This window comes from Podarcis pityusensis (genome assembly GCF_964106645.2).
Source record: "Podarcis pityusensis genome assembly, chromosome: 5".
In the NCBI taxonomy this organism is placed as follows: Eukaryota; Metazoa; Chordata; class Lepidosauria; order Squamata; family Lacertidae; genus Podarcis; species Podarcis pityusensis.
In genome coordinates this window covers 88,044,592-88,063,194 of record NC_138032.1, presented here as the reverse complement: position 1 = coordinate 88,063,194, position 18,603 = coordinate 88,044,592, and the positions used below count along the sequence as shown (strand labels likewise).

The 18,603-nt window shown below is 44.2% G+C and overlaps 1 long non-coding RNA gene across 1 annotated transcript; it reads right to left on the bottom strand.

The window, feature by feature from the left end:
• Nucleotides 1–8,023: 8,023 nt before the first annotated feature.
• Nucleotides 8,024–12,561, bottom strand: LOC308477306. The gene is made up of 4 exons (XR_013986469.1): nucleotides 12,388–12,561; nucleotides 11,144–11,298; nucleotides 9,399–9,478; nucleotides 8,024–8,140 (listed from the first exon to the last, which is right to left on the bottom strand). It is a non-coding gene; the product is annotated as an uncharacterized lncRNA (long non-coding RNA).
• Between the last annotated feature and the right edge of the window lie 6,042 nt (nucleotides 12,562–18,603).

The following is an 18,603-nucleotide window of genomic DNA, read 5'->3' as shown; positions in this document are numbered from 1 at the left end:
TATATAATTTCACCCATTAGGAAGCATTGTTGATGCAGAGAAGGTTTAGGAAGTTATTCAGCACGAATTGGGTGACCTCATGAACTGGAGTAATAGAAATGGAATGAAATTCAGTCAGTCATTTTATTAAGTGTTTAGCCATTGGCCATCACACAAAATCACATTAAGCAGGGCAAAAATAAAAAAAGGCAAGCCTGCAAATAAATCAGGAGCTCTAACATAAAAGAATATGATGAATATAACGAAGCCTCCGAAAAAATAAAAAAAATAAAAATCAGACGAATCTTAACGTGGACTGTAAAATCAGGTTTGAAGTCAGAACTTCTATCAAAATTTCAAGCCCTCACAACAAAATGCAGTAACCAAGGAATGCATAAAATATCAGAACGTAAAAAGAAAACGCAGCATTAGTTCCTATGAAGAACGGTACTCTTCCCTCTGTGGATTTGGGCCAAAAGTGTAAAAATGGCATGTGTGCTCTTCTCATCTATAGAACTCAGAGAGGGCATGAAATTTCTGAGAGGTAAATCGGCAGGATACAACAAGAAAGCAGATTTCGCCTTCAAGGAATGTATTGCCCTCCAGTGCTGCCTCTACAGCAGCCTCTAGGAGGCGCTGCTGGTCTCCTCCCACCTGTTCACCACGGCTGGCCCGTGCATGAGGCAAGAGGAAGCAACTGCCTCAGGTGGCAGGTTTCACAGGGGCAGCAGATCTTGAGGAAGATCTTTATTCCCCACCTTGTTCCTGTTATAGGTCCTCATTCACTCCTTCTTCCCTGGTTTGGTGGGTGGGGTGGCATTTTGTGGTTCACCTCAGGTGCCCAAATGTCTTGGGCCAGCCCTGTGGATGGAAGTGTCTTGGAGAGATGGAGCCATCAGGCTCACCTCTAACTCTCCCAACCGTAATCATGCAGCGTGTGAGGGAATAGGAAGGAAACACTCAAGTGGCCCGGGTTCGAGAAGAATAAACCTAGCAATAGGTACCGGAAAAAATGGAATTCCTCCCAACATGCGGATGGTATTATTGTGTTGCAAACTACCTTGAGGTCTATAGATGGAGGACAGTACAGTGGTACCTCGGATTACGAGTTAAATTCGTTCCGGAGGTCCGTTCTTAACCCGAAATCATTCTTAACCTGAGGTGCGGTTTTGCTAATGGGGCCTCCCGCTGCCACCGCGCCACCGCGGAATTTCCGTTCTTGTCCTGGGGCAAAGTTCTCAACCCGAGGTACTACTTCCGGGTTAGCGGAGTTTGTAACCCGAAGCATTTGTAACCCAAGGTACCATTGTATAAAAATCTAATGAATAATAACCGTGCTTTTTCCCCCCTAAAAAAATATTTAGGGGTACTCAAGAAAAGCACCATTTTAAACTTCAAATCGGGAAAAATAAATACAGCAAATGCACAAAAGTACAAAGATTCACAAAATGTTTAGGGCTTTGCATACCCCTGTCTCTCCCCAGAAAACAGCACTGAATAATAGCATACCTTCCAACATTTCTCCAGTGACAATAGGGATGTGTTGTCGTTATTGTTATTGTTGTAGTTGTTGTTGTTGTTGTTAATAATAATACCCCTGTCACTCTGGGACAGCTTCCAACATATACAAAAGCATAATAAAACATTAAACACTATGGAAGACACAAGATTTACCCACTCTGGAAGAATGGCAGATGAAGGTGACTGACTACATGGAATTGGCAGAAACGACTGGCAGAATCCGAGACCAGGGAGAAGAGTCGGTGAAAGAAGACTGGAAGAAATTTAAAGACTATTTACAGAAATATTGTAAAATTAATGAATCTTAGAAAGATGTTGGATAGAAACTAAGTGGTTTCCAGCTGTAATGCTTTAAGAGATACGAAAAAAGGTTTACAAATGGGTAAAAGCTTAATGGTAAGGATTTGCTGAACTAACAAACTGAACTGGAATACAAAAAAGGGAGGTACGAGGAGGTCCGGGGAAATAAGTGTAAGGAAGATATGCTATGGAAAATTAATGTGTTTTTAACTGTTTTTATTTTGTATGTTTCTTTTTATTTTTCATTTCTTTGTTATACCTTAATAAGGGTTTTTTATTCTTTTTGCTGTATTTTGTATTTTCTTGTATTTTTATTTTTTGTTTTTGTGTAATTCTTGTATTCTTTGAAATTTTAATAAATATCATTTAAAAAAACAAAAACATTAAACACTAAAAAACCTTCTCTATACAGGGGTGCCTTCAGATGTCTTCTAAATGTTGTATAGTGACTTATCTCCTTGGCTCGGGGGTCACATAACTCTGTAACGGGCTTCCTCAATCTTGGTCCTCCAGATGTTTTGAGACTACAATTCCCACCATCCCTGTCCACTGGTCCTGCTAGCTTAAGGTTACCAGATTTTTTTCAATGATTCCGGGGACACTTCTCAACTTCAATGGATTTTGTATGGGGACTGATTTGTAAATCTGGGGACTATCAATGGGAAAAGGGGATGTCTGGTAACCATATGCTAGCTAGGGATCATGGGAGTTGTAGGCCAAAAACATCTGGAGGGCTGAGGTTGAGGAAGTCTGCTCCATAACCTCTAACATTTCTCCGATGAAAATAGGGACGTCCTAAGGAAAAGCAGGACATTCCGGGATCAAATCAAAAACCTGGATGGCTTCTGTAAATCCAGGACTATCCCTGGAAAATAGGGACACTTGGAGGGTCTGTAATAATAATAAATAATAACTTGTGAGCTTGGGCTCATGCTTGGGCACACACAGGCTACCAAAACAGGTGGGGAAGAAATTATATAAATAGCGCCTTTGCACAATTGGAGATTCGTATGGAAGCTCTAGCTCACATGTTATATTGTGAGTATAGATCAGGGGAGTTGGCCACATGACTCCTCCGCCATCCTGTAATGGATGAATTCAGATTCTCCAAGTGTCCCTATTTTCCAGGGACATCCCTGATTTAGAGAAGCCGTCCCGGTTTCTGATTTGATCCAAAAATGTCCCGCTTTTCCTTAGGACATCCCTATTTTCTTTGGAGAAATGTTGGCCGGTATGGAATTATCCAAAACTTGAGTCATCTGAAGGCAATCTTGTATCGGGAGGTGTGCTTTTTTTAATGTTTAATGTTTTAGAATTTTTTTTTTACATTTGTTGGAAACTGCTCAGAGCGCTGGGGCAACCCAATAAGATGTGCTGGGTATAAATAGTAAAATTATCATTATGGAATGGGATGTCCCTATTTGTCACCAGAGCAATGTTGGAGGGTATGTGAACTGATACAACGTGTGTGACAACTGCACCCCTGAATAAGAGACTCTTTCTTTTGTGTTGCTGACACATTGCTTTTCCACAATCAGTAGGAAGTAGAATTAAAATGCAAGCTCCACATGGCACTTAGTACATTGCTACCTTTCCCCTGAAAATCTGTCCCCAGAGGCAAGATCATTTATTATAAGACACCTTGAATTCCAACTCCCCCTTTTAAAAAATGGGAGCATACATTTGGACAAACGCGATGATCCTAGTGTTTTGCCGTCTACTGATAAGTCCTATTCAGCGAAATTTTAATTTCTCCATGTCCTTTTCATTAAATATAGCTTCTGTCCCCTTTAGGTGCTTTGCTGGTCAGTCACACGACAACACACCTGAACACATCTTAGCCAGTTAGTTTATGTTCTTGATTGCAAGGAAGAGGGCTTTAACAACTGCTTTGCAGATACAGCTCATGGTCCCCGTCCCCCTTTTAAGTTGTGCAGTCATGATAAATGGAGTGGGGAACATGGAGTGGTGATTCTGGGTACAGAAAGAAAACCAGACATTAGAATGCAACTACCACAACCACCAGGGATGCGGGTGGCACTGTGGGTTAAACGACAGAGCCTAGGACTTGCCGATCAGAAGGTCAGTGGTTCGAATCCCCGCGACGGGGTGAGCTCCTGTTGCTCGGTCCCTGCTCCTGCCAACCTAGCAGTTCGAAAGCATGTCAAAGTGCAAGTAGATAAATAGGTACCACTCTGGCGGGAAGGTAAACGGCGTTCCGTGCGCTGCTCTGGTTCGCCAGAAGCGGCTTAGTCATGCTGGCCACATGACCCGGAAGCTGTACACCGGCTCCCTCGGCCAATAAAGCGAGAGGAGCGCCGCAACCCCAGAGTCAGCCACGACTGGACCTAACGGTCAGGGGTCCCTTTACTCTTTACCTTACCACAACCATCAGGAACAGGAACTAACCAATTAAAGTCCAATGCACTTATGCTGTTACCTTGTGAGTGAACAGAAAATAACTAATTAAAAGCTGCGGAAGCTCAGAAGCAAAGAAAATTATGGGAAGTGTCATTAGCACTTTGCCAGTCCGCAGTGGGCAGAGCGGAGCTGCAATTATATTTCAACTACAAAACAACAACAACGGTGCAACAGATTAGTTCTGAGAAAAGATGGAGAAGGCAACATGGAAAATACTGGACTGCAACAGGTTGGTAATAATAGGAGTTAAACTTTCTATAAACCAAAGGTAGGAATTTTCTGATCAAATGGACAGTATAAAAGCAACCTAGCCATTTTTTAATGAACTTTTTAAAGTCTGGAACATATTGGTTGATCTGCTACTTATTGAATCCCAGTTTAAGCAAAAGTGACAAGTCCATGCACACTCTGTCCACCGTAGAAGGCAAGGTAACAGGAAAACACAAAATTAACCCCACTAAATGAGTGCAGATTTCATTGACTAGGATGATTTATCTATAATAATCTCAAAGTTTTTGAGCCATCTCTGCAATGTAGTACCCATTGCAGAAGAGGGAGAGATGGGGGCTACTGCTGATAATTTCCATTCCAGCTCGTCAACAAAAGTCCTATGGAACTTTAAGAACTGGCACTTAAGTTTGCTTTCTTTCCTCTTCCCTACTCATCCCCTTTTCCTTTTGTGCTGTGCCTTTTGGATTGTAACCCTGTGGGCTGGCGCTCTCTTGTTTCCAGTTGATCTTACACAAGCTGGTCCGGTTGCCTTTTCATCTGAGGAGCAGATTAGAAATGATTCATATATTAATCAACTGGACATTATTTTCTATGAGCACTCTGCTTGCTGTCCTAGGCACGGTGCAGAACATTAAAAGGAAGCCTTTCCAATCCACAACAGAACGGTTCAAAGAGGTCCCAGCCTAGGAGTTGTCGGGGAAATTGTCTCCTTGGTCCAGAGCATCCACTCCCCCCCCCCCCACCATCAGGTAGCCTGAATTATAATTCTACCCACAAGGCAAGAGTGACCACAGCCCTGCTGCAGAACTCCCTGAAAATAATTCACACCAACTTGTTTAAAAGGAGCAAATGGGTTTAATTATTAGTTACAATCTTGTCAATAATTATCACCCCATCTGTGGGTAATAAATGACAGCTTCTCACAGACTGCATCATTAGAGTTTTAGAACACCAATGGGGTGCATTAAAGTGCTGAGGGAAGCATTGATCTGGTGTAAAAATGCTTTTCCCCACCTCCTCTTTTTTTAAAAACAAAACAAAACCAAAAACGAATAACATGCATAGGTCAAACCTACCAACTTATTATCCCTTCTGCTGGTCTGAGTCATCTTCAATGGCCTTCCACATAGCCCCACAGTCGTCTATCCTGCCCTATATTGCGGCAGCGCTTGTGCTCCCCTGTCTCCGGAGAGAACAAAGAGGTACTGAGCTACCTTGGCACTGCTCTCTGGTTCATGAGAAGGAAAACTATGCCTAGCCATGGGAGGCTGACTCCTTTGATCACCCTACCTGCCCACAGACTGTCTCGCCAGAGTGGTGCATGCTCTGGTTATCTCTCACTTGGACTACTGCAATGCGCTCTATGTGGGGCTATCTTTGAAGGTGACCTGGAAACTACAACTAATCCAGAATGCGGCAGCTAGACTGGTGACTGGGAGTGGCTGCCAGGACCACATAACACCGGTCCTGAAAGACCTACATTAGCTCCCAGTACGTTTCCGAGCACAATTCAAAGTGTTGGTGCTGACCTTTAAATCCCTAAATGGACTCGGTCCAGTATACCTGAAGGAGCATCTCCACCCCCATCATTCTGCCCGGACACTAAGGTCCAGCGCCGAGGGCCTTCTGGCGGTTCCCTCCCTGCAAGAAGTGAGGTTACAGGGAACCAGGCAGAGGGCCTTCTTGGTAGTGGCGCCCTTCCACCAGATGTCAAGGAAATAAACAACTATCTGACTTTTAGGGGACATCTGAAGGCAGCCCTGTTTAGGGAAGTTTTTAGTGTTTGATGTTTTGCCGTGCTTTGAATATTCTGTTAGGAGCCTCCCAGAGTGGCTGGGGAAACCCAGTCAGATGGGTTGCATATAATTTATTATTGTTATTGTTATAATTTCCTATCAAAACAAGGGCAAGTGCCGCCACCACTTCCCCAATGGGACACGGCACACACACTACACTAAGAAAACCCCTTAATCCCAATTTTATTTCATTCTTTGGTAGATTTACAAAAAAGAAAAACACACACCAATTAATACATTTTAGAAAGGGGCAAGACTAGACGCAGATGCACAAAGCATTTTTCTTTTTTAAAAAGTCTGATTGCACTATCTCAAAGGTAAAGGATCCCTGGATGGTTAAGTCCAGTCAAAGGTGACAATGGGGTTGTGGTGCTCATCTCACTTTCAGGCTGAGGGAGCCGGCATTTGTCCACAGACAGCTTTCCGAGTCATGTGGCCAGCAAGACTAAACTGCTTCTGGAGCGACAGCAACACTGTGACGAGTGCCAGAGCACACGGAAACGCTGTTTACCTTCCCGCTGCAGTGGTACCTATTTATCTACTTGCACTGGCGTGCTTTCCAACTGCTAGGTTGGCAGGAGCAGGGACAGAGCAACGGGAGCTCACCCTGTCGCTGGGATTCGAACCGCCGACCTTCCGATTGGCAAGCCCGAGATGAAAACGCTTCTCTGAGTGATACAAGCTGAGTTGCATCTCAACTTTTCTGGCACTTGTCGAATTACAGCTCCCAACTGTTGCAATGCTTGCTGGGGCTGATGGGAGTTGTAGTACAGCCACATGGACGGCCAAAGGTTCCCCAAACCTGATCTACATGCTCTAAAAAGCAATTATCACCACTTGGCTTTATAGCGGACGGGTTTAAACAAATCCCATTTCTTCTTTCTTTCACCATCCTATATCTTGGTTAGAGCCTAGAGGTACTACTTCTCAACTTTGATATGGGATCTTTACAGTTAAGGAAGAGTAATAGTTGCAGCTTGGTGAAGATTCTTCTGCTATGTATATATCCAGCTTTTTTACTTAAGGAGCAAGACTGGGGACACAGGAACCCACCTTATCCTTGAAAAATGGGGCTTGAGGTATGGCAAGAAATAGGTTCAGTTTGTATTTTAATCTGAATTCACCTGGTTTTCACATTTCAAAACAATATATGAACTGGAACACAGCTATATTTGGAAATTTGCGCTTGTATGATGCTGTTCTCCAAGCAAGAAAAAGGAGTATATGAGCGCATCAAGAATCATGAAAATAGTATACAAAGTGCATTGAAGGGGAAATTGCTTGCAAAACTGTGTAAACTAGGCAACACTGTACACAATAATGTGTATATTAGAAGAAATGTACATTAAAGTACAGACAAATATTCATGAGTATTCTTTTCATGCATACTGATTCAGAAATGTGGCAAATTGATCTGAAGATTGTTAAAAAATAAAAACGAGACAAACCCAAATTGACCAACTTCTCCATCCCTAGGATACTTAGGGAAGTTTTTAAAGGTTGATGTTGTCTTGTGTTTTTAATATTTTGTTGGGAGCCGCCCAGAGCGGCTGGGGCAACCCAATCAGATGGGCAGCATATTATTATTATTATTATTATTATTAATTATTATTATTATTATTATTAGTCTTTCCCCCTAAAATGGAGTGGGAAACTGAGACAATACAAATTAATCAATGTAAAAGTGAATCAAATGGATTTCTTTTCTAATAATTGGACCCTGAAAGCCCTGAAACGAGAAAAGGATAACTTTAAATGCAGCATATTATTATGGTAAAATAAATGAAGAAAATATATTGGCTCCTGCTTCCCTTGTCAACAAAAGCAGCCACCTCCAGAGTAGGATCGTAGCAGCCTCTCTGTAGTCAAAGCACTAGGCAGGAGATGATGTTCTGGAGTGCAAGCAAAAAGTCATTCTCTCTCGTCGTTGCCCCCCCCCCCCAAATACTTGCCAACCCGGTAGAACTGAAAGATAGTGGAGAGACCAAGAGAATGTAATTATACATGCTGGAATGTAGCCAAGCCTCTATGACTGCTAGAACAACCCTCCTGTTTCAAAACATGCCACAGAATCCTTAATAACCATATTTTGTAAGGCCTGAATTTATATGATAGACAAAGGGAAGCTAGAAAAATGCTCATTATTTTCAAAAGCATCAAGGCTACTGTCTGCATATTCCAAACAGGGGTGTGTGTGTGTGAAGGGGGAGTTATATTTTGTGGATGAAACTCATTTTTTATTATTAATAATAATAATAATAATAAACACTTTGTGGGGGTTCCGCTCCAATGGAAATATTCCAGATTTTCCTCCAAAATATGTCTGTATTTTAGCACACACACACACCCTGCTATTGAAAACAGGGAAATATTTTGTTCTTCCCAAGGACATTTTGGCTGAAAATTATATTAGATTTTTTAAACACACAGAGGACTTATTTTAAAACTAGCTGTAGAAAAGTTAGTGGTTCACGGACCAACTTTCCAAGGGGGAATGGGCATTATTTTGTAAACGCAAGCTGCAGCTCTTATCATAAGACACAAGAAAGGCTAGGTGCCAACCTTGTAACTCTCCCCTTGAAAAAGAGACGGATCAGTAGCAATTATTTATCTCGTGACTCTGAAGAGCATCACCAACTCATTTCTGATCGAGGTACTGTTGAAAGCACAAGAGCAGGCTAGGTCAGTTTCTTCTGGTCAGCTGGCAACACTGCCGACCACAGCAGTACTGCAATCACACTTGATCACAAATACGTCAATGCCATGGTAAAAAAAAAACCAACTGCTTATTTTGGAGCATTCCCACTAGGTTGTGGGAAGTATTCGCCAAGCGGACAAATTGTCTGATCCACAGTCCTGCTTGGGTTCCTTTTCTTCTGATTTTCATTGGTGACGTTCTTCTTTATACAACTTTATACTTTAAACTGCCCTGTGATCCTTGGACGAATAACAGTAAATAATAATAATAATAATAATAATAATAATAATAATACTTTTTAAAAAAAAATTCCTCCCATTAGCGTCAGTGGGGCTGGGGAATATTTATTTATTTATTAAAAAATATTTGTATACTGCTGCGTCCTAAAAGAGTCAAAGCAGCTTACAGCAATCAAACATAAAACCAGGCTTTTTTCCCTAGCTGGAACTCACCAGGGCTCACATCTGGCATCTCTCAGGTGGAAACCATTGCCATTAGAAGAGAACAAGGGGGAATTCCGGCACATCTTTTTCTAGAAAAATAGGACTGCATAAGACCATACGAAAGTTAAAAGCAGACATCAATTAACCATTGTCATCAAATGAATCTTGAAAAGTTGAAAACTGTTGAGGAGTTAGACCCTCGCATCTTTCGTATCTTCTGGCAAGGAGGCAACCAGGTAACCTCTTACCAGCTCTGGGTATCAGGGTATCAGGTCAGATACTGATGTTATGCTCATAAAGTGAGTTGTTGCAGGAGGGATAAAAACCTTTGATTATTCAGGGCTATTTCAGGGGTTCGGAGACATGGGTGGCGCTGTGGTCTAAACCACTGAGCCTCTTGGGCTTACCAATCAGAAGGGTGGTGGTTCAAATCCCCGCGATGGAGTGAGCTCCCATTGCTCTGTCCCAGCTCCTGCCAACCAAGCAGTTCAAAAGCACACCAGTGCAAGTAGATAAATAGGTACCGCTGCGGCGGGAAGGTAAACGGCGTTTCTGTGCACTCTGGTGTCCATCACCATGTCCTGTTGCGCCAGAAGCGGTTTAGTCATGCTGGCCACATGGCCCGGAAAGCTGTCTGTGGACAAACGCTGGCTCCTTCGGCCTGAAAGCCAGATGAGTGCCATGACCCCATAGTCGCCTTTGACTGGACTTAACTACCCAGGGGTCCTTTACCTTTTACCTTATTTCAGGGACTCTCATGGATCTGGTTGAACCAAAGTACATCTTGCTCCGATTCAGGCCACAAATGTTAGCAAATTTAATATGGGGGCATCTCAAATTCACAGCCTAAGAATATGTTACCAAAGTAGTATAATGGTATTAAGGTGTATGCCACACACCTGCGTTTCTGATGACACCCCCAAACATCTTGTACGAATTAAGCTATTTTTGTTAATAATAATAAAAAAGAATTAGGCTGCGTACCAATAATTGCTTTTAGGCATTGTCACCTATGTGAGACACACCCATCTCTTTTATCCTTAGGTTGTCTTTGACCAGATTGTACAGGCTATACACACACACACACACACACACACACACACTGCAATTTTTATTCAATTTCCATTTTTTTAACAAGCGGACTTCAAGTTAAACAGTCACATTCTTTCAACAGATTTCATGACACCTTCAACTCTCTGGGACAATCTGTTCCCACCCTCAGAAACCAACGGGCTCCCTGGCAAAGTTGCAAGGGCGCCAGCTGGGCTCCAGACTCACAGTTCAGGATCTTTCAGGGTGCCAATAAAATACGATATTCACACAATACTTTTGGACGAGAGTGGTTCACGCGTGTCAACCCGTGCGAGCACGGCTACAACTCCTTATCTTTATCTGGCCAGAAAACAGAAGAAAACAGAAGATCATGGCGAGACCTGCACAACCAAATCAAATCCAACTCTCCTCTAAATGTGAGGATCAGTTGCCATCAGTCAGCGTGAGTCCAGTGAAGCTGATGATATTAAACCAATTTACGTTATTGGAGTATTCGGCCCCCCAAGTATCTAGTTTGTGTTTATAGCAAATGATTTACCAATGAGCTACAGATCGAGAGGTTTTTTCCATGGCTGAAATTATCCAGTGAATGATTCTGAACAATGAGTTGATGTGAGGGAACGGCCTCGGAGACAATCAACAAGCAGAGAGGAGGCAGAAAGCTGCTGGATAAATGGTATAATGAATTATGAATTACCCACCTAGCTGGATTGTTTAACCATGAGTCCAATTCAATTCGACAAAGTACTTAAGCAAACGTGTCATATTAGGAGTCGGGCGAGGATCTGTTCCAATGTCCAGCTCTCGGTAACTTTGCTTATTCGTCATTTCCATGCGCGTTAAATTCAGCCCCACCCTGAAAAATATTAATAAAATACCCCACGCTTAACTCTTTTTCCACACTGCCCTAAATGCACGTCTAAATAAACCTCTTAACATCCCCACTATATTGTGCAATGAACGTTTTCCTGTACGCTAGAGTGATTCCTGCTCTCTCTCTCTCTTTTTTTTACCAAACACAATCCCCATGAAATACTGTGGTAAACATTTCACAGAATACTACAGCAAACACTCTTCCCATTATCAGATTAGCCATTTCACTGAGCACCACATTAAGCACACGTTTAAATACTGAGAAAAGACATACAGCCTCTTCTTTCGACTGCGCCTCGTTACCCTCCCTAAATCCATATTTCTTGATGTGGGGTTGACCGGCCTTCGCGCCCCCCCCCCCTTCGCCATGCATGCAAGCAAACAATTGCCCAAGCGACACCCCCACCCACAATATCCTCCTCCCCGGCCCAACACTTTATTTTCAGCTTGGCTCAGACTGGAGGAGCTTCTCGCATGGTTGGGGGATTTTTCATTGAGGGAATAGTAGCCACTTCGTGCAGCAGCAACAACAACAACAAGGCACATCGAGGGAATCTATCTTGAGTAGTTGTGGCTGTGATGGGGAGAGATCAGTTACCACCTCGCCTGCCTGCCCACAACGAAAGACATGAGATCCGGGCGCGTGATGGCTGGGGCTCTGAGTTACAAAGCATTGTTTGGCTTTTACAGGTGTGCCGTAATGTCAGCAAAATTACTGTGCTTCGAGCTTTCAATGGATTCATCTTTAGCAAGCGTTTAAGAGGCATGAATGCATCTCCATTGCTGACTGTCAAGATTCAACCTGCACTTCTCTCCAGCTTTTCTTGTTTCTCCGCCCCCCCCTTCTTCCTTCCCCCCCTCTTTTTTCTTTTTTTTTTTTAACTTGCAATTTGATGTTTGATCATTTGAAGCAATGAGGCGGAGGGTAATTTACGTTATCAGGGAGGTATGAGGGGTGCTCGGAACCCAGACGAGAGGCCCATTCGCCTGCTAAAGCACCATCGTAATGTAATGAGACTCCAGTCAAGTGCAGCTAGTAATGGAGAGGAACGCTTTCCATTCATCTGCCTACCTGAACCTCCATGGAATATGACAATAACTTTTACACAGGAGAAGGAGGAGGGGTGGGCAAAGTGTAAAGAGCCACCACACTGGGGGAGATCTCCAGAACCTTTCACAAGACTGCTTTCAGCTTGGGTCAGGTTGACCTGCCTTCAGCCTAACTTCTTGGATCCCAGGGTCTGGTTCAGAGAAGGCTTCCGCAAAAAGGGCGTGCATGATTTTTAATGAATGTTGCGTGTGTAAGTCCCCAAGCCACCCCTCAAAATAATTCACACAAAGCGTGTTCTCCTTCATGGAGAGCACGTGTTGCGGTGGGGTCTGCTGAGCCACCCCTCTGTTACCAGGCAGGGTCTCTAAAGATGGCCTGGGGCAGTGATTGGTTCACTGGGTTGCTGGGGGTAAAAGTTATGTTGCAATTTTGGTGGGAGGGCTAAAATGTTTAAATACTCTGCACGCAGCCTGGAGCTTTCTCTTTGCTACGTGCAACGGATCACCCGCCCACCCGCCCTTGAGTAAGGGGTTGTTGCATTGACCTTACTATGCCTGTCATGGGGTCGTCTGCCGTTGGGGCAGGGACCTGGTAGGAATTTTGTCCATCTGGCTGATTGGCTGGGCCATTTGGTTTTTGCCTACTGCGTAGCAAATCGTCACAACTTGTAAGGTTGCGGTTAGGCATTGGTTATAAATTGGTGGAGGAGGGGTTAGGATAGGCTGGGCCTGCCCCTCCATGGTTGCTGCGGAAAGGGAATTCCGTTAAAGGAATCCTGGGGCTTGCCATCTTTTCGTCCAATCCTTGGAATGGGACTAGGGCTGGCAAGCCTTCGGGGAGCATGCAGATGAGAATTGAGGGTCTGTGACTCAGCTCCATTTCTCCCTGACTTGCTTTCCCCCGCACTGTCTTTCGGTGGTGCCCGGAAGTCAGTTCTGTCCCCAGGCGGGGGGACAGATAGTCTTAACCAATGCCTAAACAACCACTCACGGTTTTGTATTTAAATAAAGTTGTGGCCAAAATTATGCCAAAAACCTTAAACAAAAATTAAGTGTGCGTTGTGAGTTATTTGGGCGGTGGCTTGGGGACCTTGACACGCAACACATGTAATTTAAGTTTTAGGTTTTTGGGTACTATTTTAGCCACAACTTTATTAAAATACAAAATCTGTGAGTGGTTGCTTAGACATTGGTTATGACTATCTGTCCCCCCCGCCAGGGACAGAACTGACATTCTGAACTCCATCGGAAGCCAGTGAAGGGAAAGACAATGTTGGGGATCAGTTGAGCTGAGCGTCAGTCCCTCACCACTCACCCAACCAGCTCCCCAAGGCTTGCCGGCCCTGGTCCCATTTCAGGGATTGGACGAAATCGTGGCAAGCCCCAGGATTCCTTTAACGGAATTCCCTTCCAGCACCATTGGAGGGGCAGGCACAGCCTATCCTGACCCCTCCACCACCAGCTTTTTATAACCAGTGCCTAACCGCAACCTTACAAATTGTGACGAATTGCTAAGTAGTAGGCAAAAACCAAGTGGCACCAGCCAATCAGCCAAATGGCAAAATTCCTACTAGGCCCCTGCAACAAGGCAGACGACCCCATGACAGGCAAAGTAAGGTCAACCGGAACACAGGGCGGGCGGGCGGGCGGGCGATCCATTGCACTCAGCGAAAGAGAAAGCAAAAGGCAGAGTGCCCCAATATTTAAAGACTATGGTCCCACCCACCAATTTGCTACATGCAATTTGCCCCAGCAATCCGGTCAGCCAATTATTGCACCAGGCAATAGCCATTAACCTGCCTGGCAACAGAGGACTGGCCTGGCAGCCCACACCGCAACCCATGCTCTCATTTTAGGGAGAACACACTTTGCCAACTTGGGCATAGTTTGGATCAGCTCTTCAGTTATGAATTCTGGAAAAATGCCTTGTTGTCACGAATCACCTTTAAGAACCCAGATGTTTAGGGAAGCACCCGTTGGTTTAGTGGGGCATGTAAAGTAAGGTGGGCTCTCTCTGGTGTTACGTTTGATCCCAAGGCCCATGCCAAGTGTCACTCAGAAAGGCTTAGCTGCCTGTCGTTTTTTATGCCAGTGTGACTTCAAATCACATGGCCAGCCAGCCTGCCTGCTTAGAAAAATGGCATTTGCCTAAGAATTCTACAGTGACATCTGTGCAGAGCTTGAAACCTGGCTATTAAGATCTATGTTGATGAACCATTAACTTTGGAAGCAGCCTTTGAAAGTCAGGGGCCTTCTGAACCTCTTTGGCTGAAACTGCAGTTTCCCCAGAAAGCAAAGGCAGGAACGGCAAAGGTGAATCGATGAGCTGAGCTGAACATGCCTTGAGAGCAAGTTGCAGAGACGGACAGAAGAAACATAGCTGGGCTTGAAGACCCACAAGGATGTTTCTGGGCTGCCCATTATTTCTTCTCCTTTTCTTCTTTTGGGAGTGAATTCTCCCCCCTTCACTTCCATGTCAGCAAAAGTTTCTCGGTACACGCGAGACCTTTAAAGCACATTTTTAACACACTCTTTCCCTCAAAGAATTCTGGGTGCTGTAGCTGACCCCTCACAGAGTACATATCCTACAAAATTTCTGTGATGAAAATAGGGATGTCCTAGATGATGATGATGATGATGATGATGATGATTAATGCCCCGTCTATCTGACTGGGTTGCCTCAGCCACTTTGGGTGGCTTCCAATATATAAAAATAATAATAAAACATTAAACATAAAAAAAACTTCCCTATACAGAGCTGCCTACAGATGTGTTCTAAAGGTTGTATGGTTACTTATCTCCTTGGCTCAGGGGTCGTATAACTCCATAAAGGTAAAGGGACCCCTGACCATTAGGTCCAGTCGTGGCCGACTCTGGGGTTGCGGTACTCATCTTGCTTTATTGGCCGAGGGAGCCGGCGTACAGCTTCCGGGTTATGTGGCCAGCATGACTAAGCTGCTTCTGGCAAACCAGATCAGCGCACGGAAACGCCGTTTACCTTCCCGCCGGAGCGGTACCTATTTATCTACTTGCATTTTGACGTGCTTTCGAACTGCTAGGTTGGCAGGAGCAGGAACCGAGCAACAGGAGCTCTCCCCGTCGTGGGGATTCGAACCGCCGACCTTCTGATCAGCAAGTCCTAGGCTCTGTGGTTTAACCCACAGCGCCACCCGCGTCCATACCCTCCAACATTTCTCTGATTAAAATAGGGTCATCCTAAGAAAAAGCAAGATATCTGGGATCAATTCAGAAACTGGGACGGCTTCTGTGAATTTGGGACTGTCCCTGGAAAATAGGGAAACTTGGAGGGTCAGTGAGTTACACTTACCAGCAACCCTTAACAAACTACAGTGCCCAGAATTCATAGAGGCAAATAATGTGCTTCACTTGTGCTTTAAAGGTATATTTGTGTGCACAGCCTTAATTTCTGCATGTCAGGCAGCTGCTGAAAATACAAAACTGGGGTAGGAGGGGGAAGATGGCAACCTTTCCACTGAAGCAAATTCGGGGAGTGCTGAAGGTTGTGTTCAAGCCGTCCCTTTTCAGGTTGTAAATGTGTAAAGCTATCCTAACACTCAAGTGCTGAAATAATCTGAATGACCCTGAAAAGCCGGCCCTGACTTTCCCACCAGTTGGGAAAGAGGGAGCAGCAACGACGGGAAGCAGCACACGCCGCAAACTCCAGTGAGTCATAAACCAGCTGCTTGAAAGGCAAGCCCTTTTTAACCATTCCAGGAGAGACAGATTGATACCAGGCAAGAAGAAAGAAAATATAAACACATCTTAAAAATAGGACCACAAGTGCAAAATGGAAAATAACCTCTCTGTCACTTTTTTTAAAAAATAGACTTCTTTCAGCTTCCGTGATTTCCTGTAGTATGTGGGGTTAAATAAACCGCCAAGCAGCCATCTTCAAATACTAACAAATGCAGGTGGCACTGTGGTCTAAAGCACTGAGCTTCTTGGGCTTGCCAGTCAGAAGGTTGGCGGTTCGAATCCCCGCGACGGGGTGAGCTCCCGTTGCTCTGTCCCAGCTCCTGCCAACCTAGCAGTTCGAAAGCACCCCAGTGCAAGTAGACAAATAGGTACCATTGTGGCAGGAAGGTAAACAGCGTTTCCGTGCTCTCTGATTTCCATCACGGTGTTCCGTTATGCCAGTAGCGGTTTAGTCCTGCTGGCCACATGACCTGGAAAGCTGTCTGTGGACAAACGCCGGCTCCCTTGGCCTGAAAGCGAGATGAGCGCCACAACCCCATAGTCACCTTTGACTGGACTTAACCGTCCAGGGGTCCTTTAGCTTTTTTTACCTTTACCTACTAACAAAAACCTAAGATTCTGGGAAGTAATAGTTCTCTGTGTTGAATTAAGAATAGTGAAATTAAGAAGCTGAAATCATATACAGTGGTACCTCAAGTTACAGACGCTTCAGATTACAGACTCCACTTACCCAGAAATAGTACCTTGGGTTAAGAACTTTGCTTCAGGATGAGAACAGAAATCGCGTAGCGGCTGCGTAGCAGGCCCCATTAGCTAAAGTACTACCTCAGGTTAAGAACAGTTTCAGGTTAAGAACGGACCTCCAGAACAAATTAAGTTCTTAAGTCCACTGTACATGACTGAAACTCTTCTTTGGAAATTAAAACAATGTTTAGCATTCAAAAATTTTACTTGTCGAAACTTATAGATGAATTGACACATAATATTTATAGTCACAAGCTTCTCCAAGCATGGGCTTGCTTCTTCTAGCTTCCAAGCAATTGTATTTTCCTCTCTTTCCAGAGCTCTTCTCTTTCAAGCTTCTGTGTCTCAGTAAAGCCATGGCTTGCAGCTCCTCAGAGAGATTTCCACTTTTACCTTTTCCTGCTGCTTTGCACTTTTTCTTGCAAGAAGAGGAGAAGCACTGCAACACTCTACTCAACTTAGCAGTGTTCACAGTGGATTCTAAAACACAGCCATCTTGCTTCACATAAAATGCAGGGAGCCTGCATGCATACAGAGATGCACATAGATCCATATGTAAGTTACACCCCTTCAGACTGAAGCCAGTCTTGCATGTTATGGGATATTTGCACACTATATGCAACTAGCAGATAAGCCTAGGCTACACATTTTCGATAGCCCCTACAAACGCTTGTCTGAATTAGAGGCTGCCAGAACCATCAATTTCAGTTTTTCCCAAGCTTACACCCAGTTCCTCCCATTTCCACATCGGTTTGTCATTTTTTTAAAAAAGCGGCACGGAAATTTGTAATCCTTTTCATGCTCATTTTCCCTAATATAAGCAATCTGATCTGACACACAATTTTGCCATGTTTCTGCACATTGTTTTCATCATTTTCCATGCATTTTCTCTCAACTGTTCCATTTAAAAAAAAAAAAACTGAACAACTCAAAAAAGTGAAGGCTAGCTGCTTTTCGGTTTCCACATTGGTTTAAGAAGGGCAAATGGCGAGATTTGCATCAAAATCTGGAAGAAATGTAATTACCGTACTCCCTCCATTCTAGCTAGTCCTGACCAGAAGCTGCTGTTTTACTTGCTGCTACAATCCTTCTCAGGTGGCGCTCTGGGTTAAACCACAGAGTCTAGGACTTGCCGATCAGAAGGTCGGCAGTTCGAATCCCCACGACGGGGTGAGCTCCCATTGCTCGGTTCCTGCTCCTGCCAACCTAGCAGTTTGAAAGCACACCAGTGCAAGTAGATAAATAGGCCAGACCCTGATGTTGGGAAAGAGAAGGGGACGACAGAGGACAAGATGGTTGGACAGTGTTCTCAAAGCTACGAACATGAATTTGACCAAACTGTGGTAGGCAGTGGAAGACAGGAGTGCCTGGCGTGCTCTGGTCCACGGGGTCACGAAGAGTCAGACACGACTAAACGACTAAACAACAATGTTTCCATCTGCTTTCACTGGTCTCCTAGATAAATTATATCCCTCCCCCCATTCTTTTTTTAAAGTTTTTGTCCTCTTGGTTCCTGAGTTTTCCAGTCAGCTTTGCTATTTCAGCGTAGTCCATCAGCTTAGCTTGCCATTCCTCTCTGGCAGGGACCTATTCTTTTTCTTAACCCTTTTCTGCTGTTCTTAAAGATGTTTACCTGGGTGCCTGATAAAGTGAGGTATATAAAATCTGAGATAATGTTTCCCCTGCATCTTCCACACTACTATAACTCAGGGTTATAACAAAAAAACTGACCGGCCGCAAAATCAGCCCAGAGCAGACAATGCACAATGTCACACGG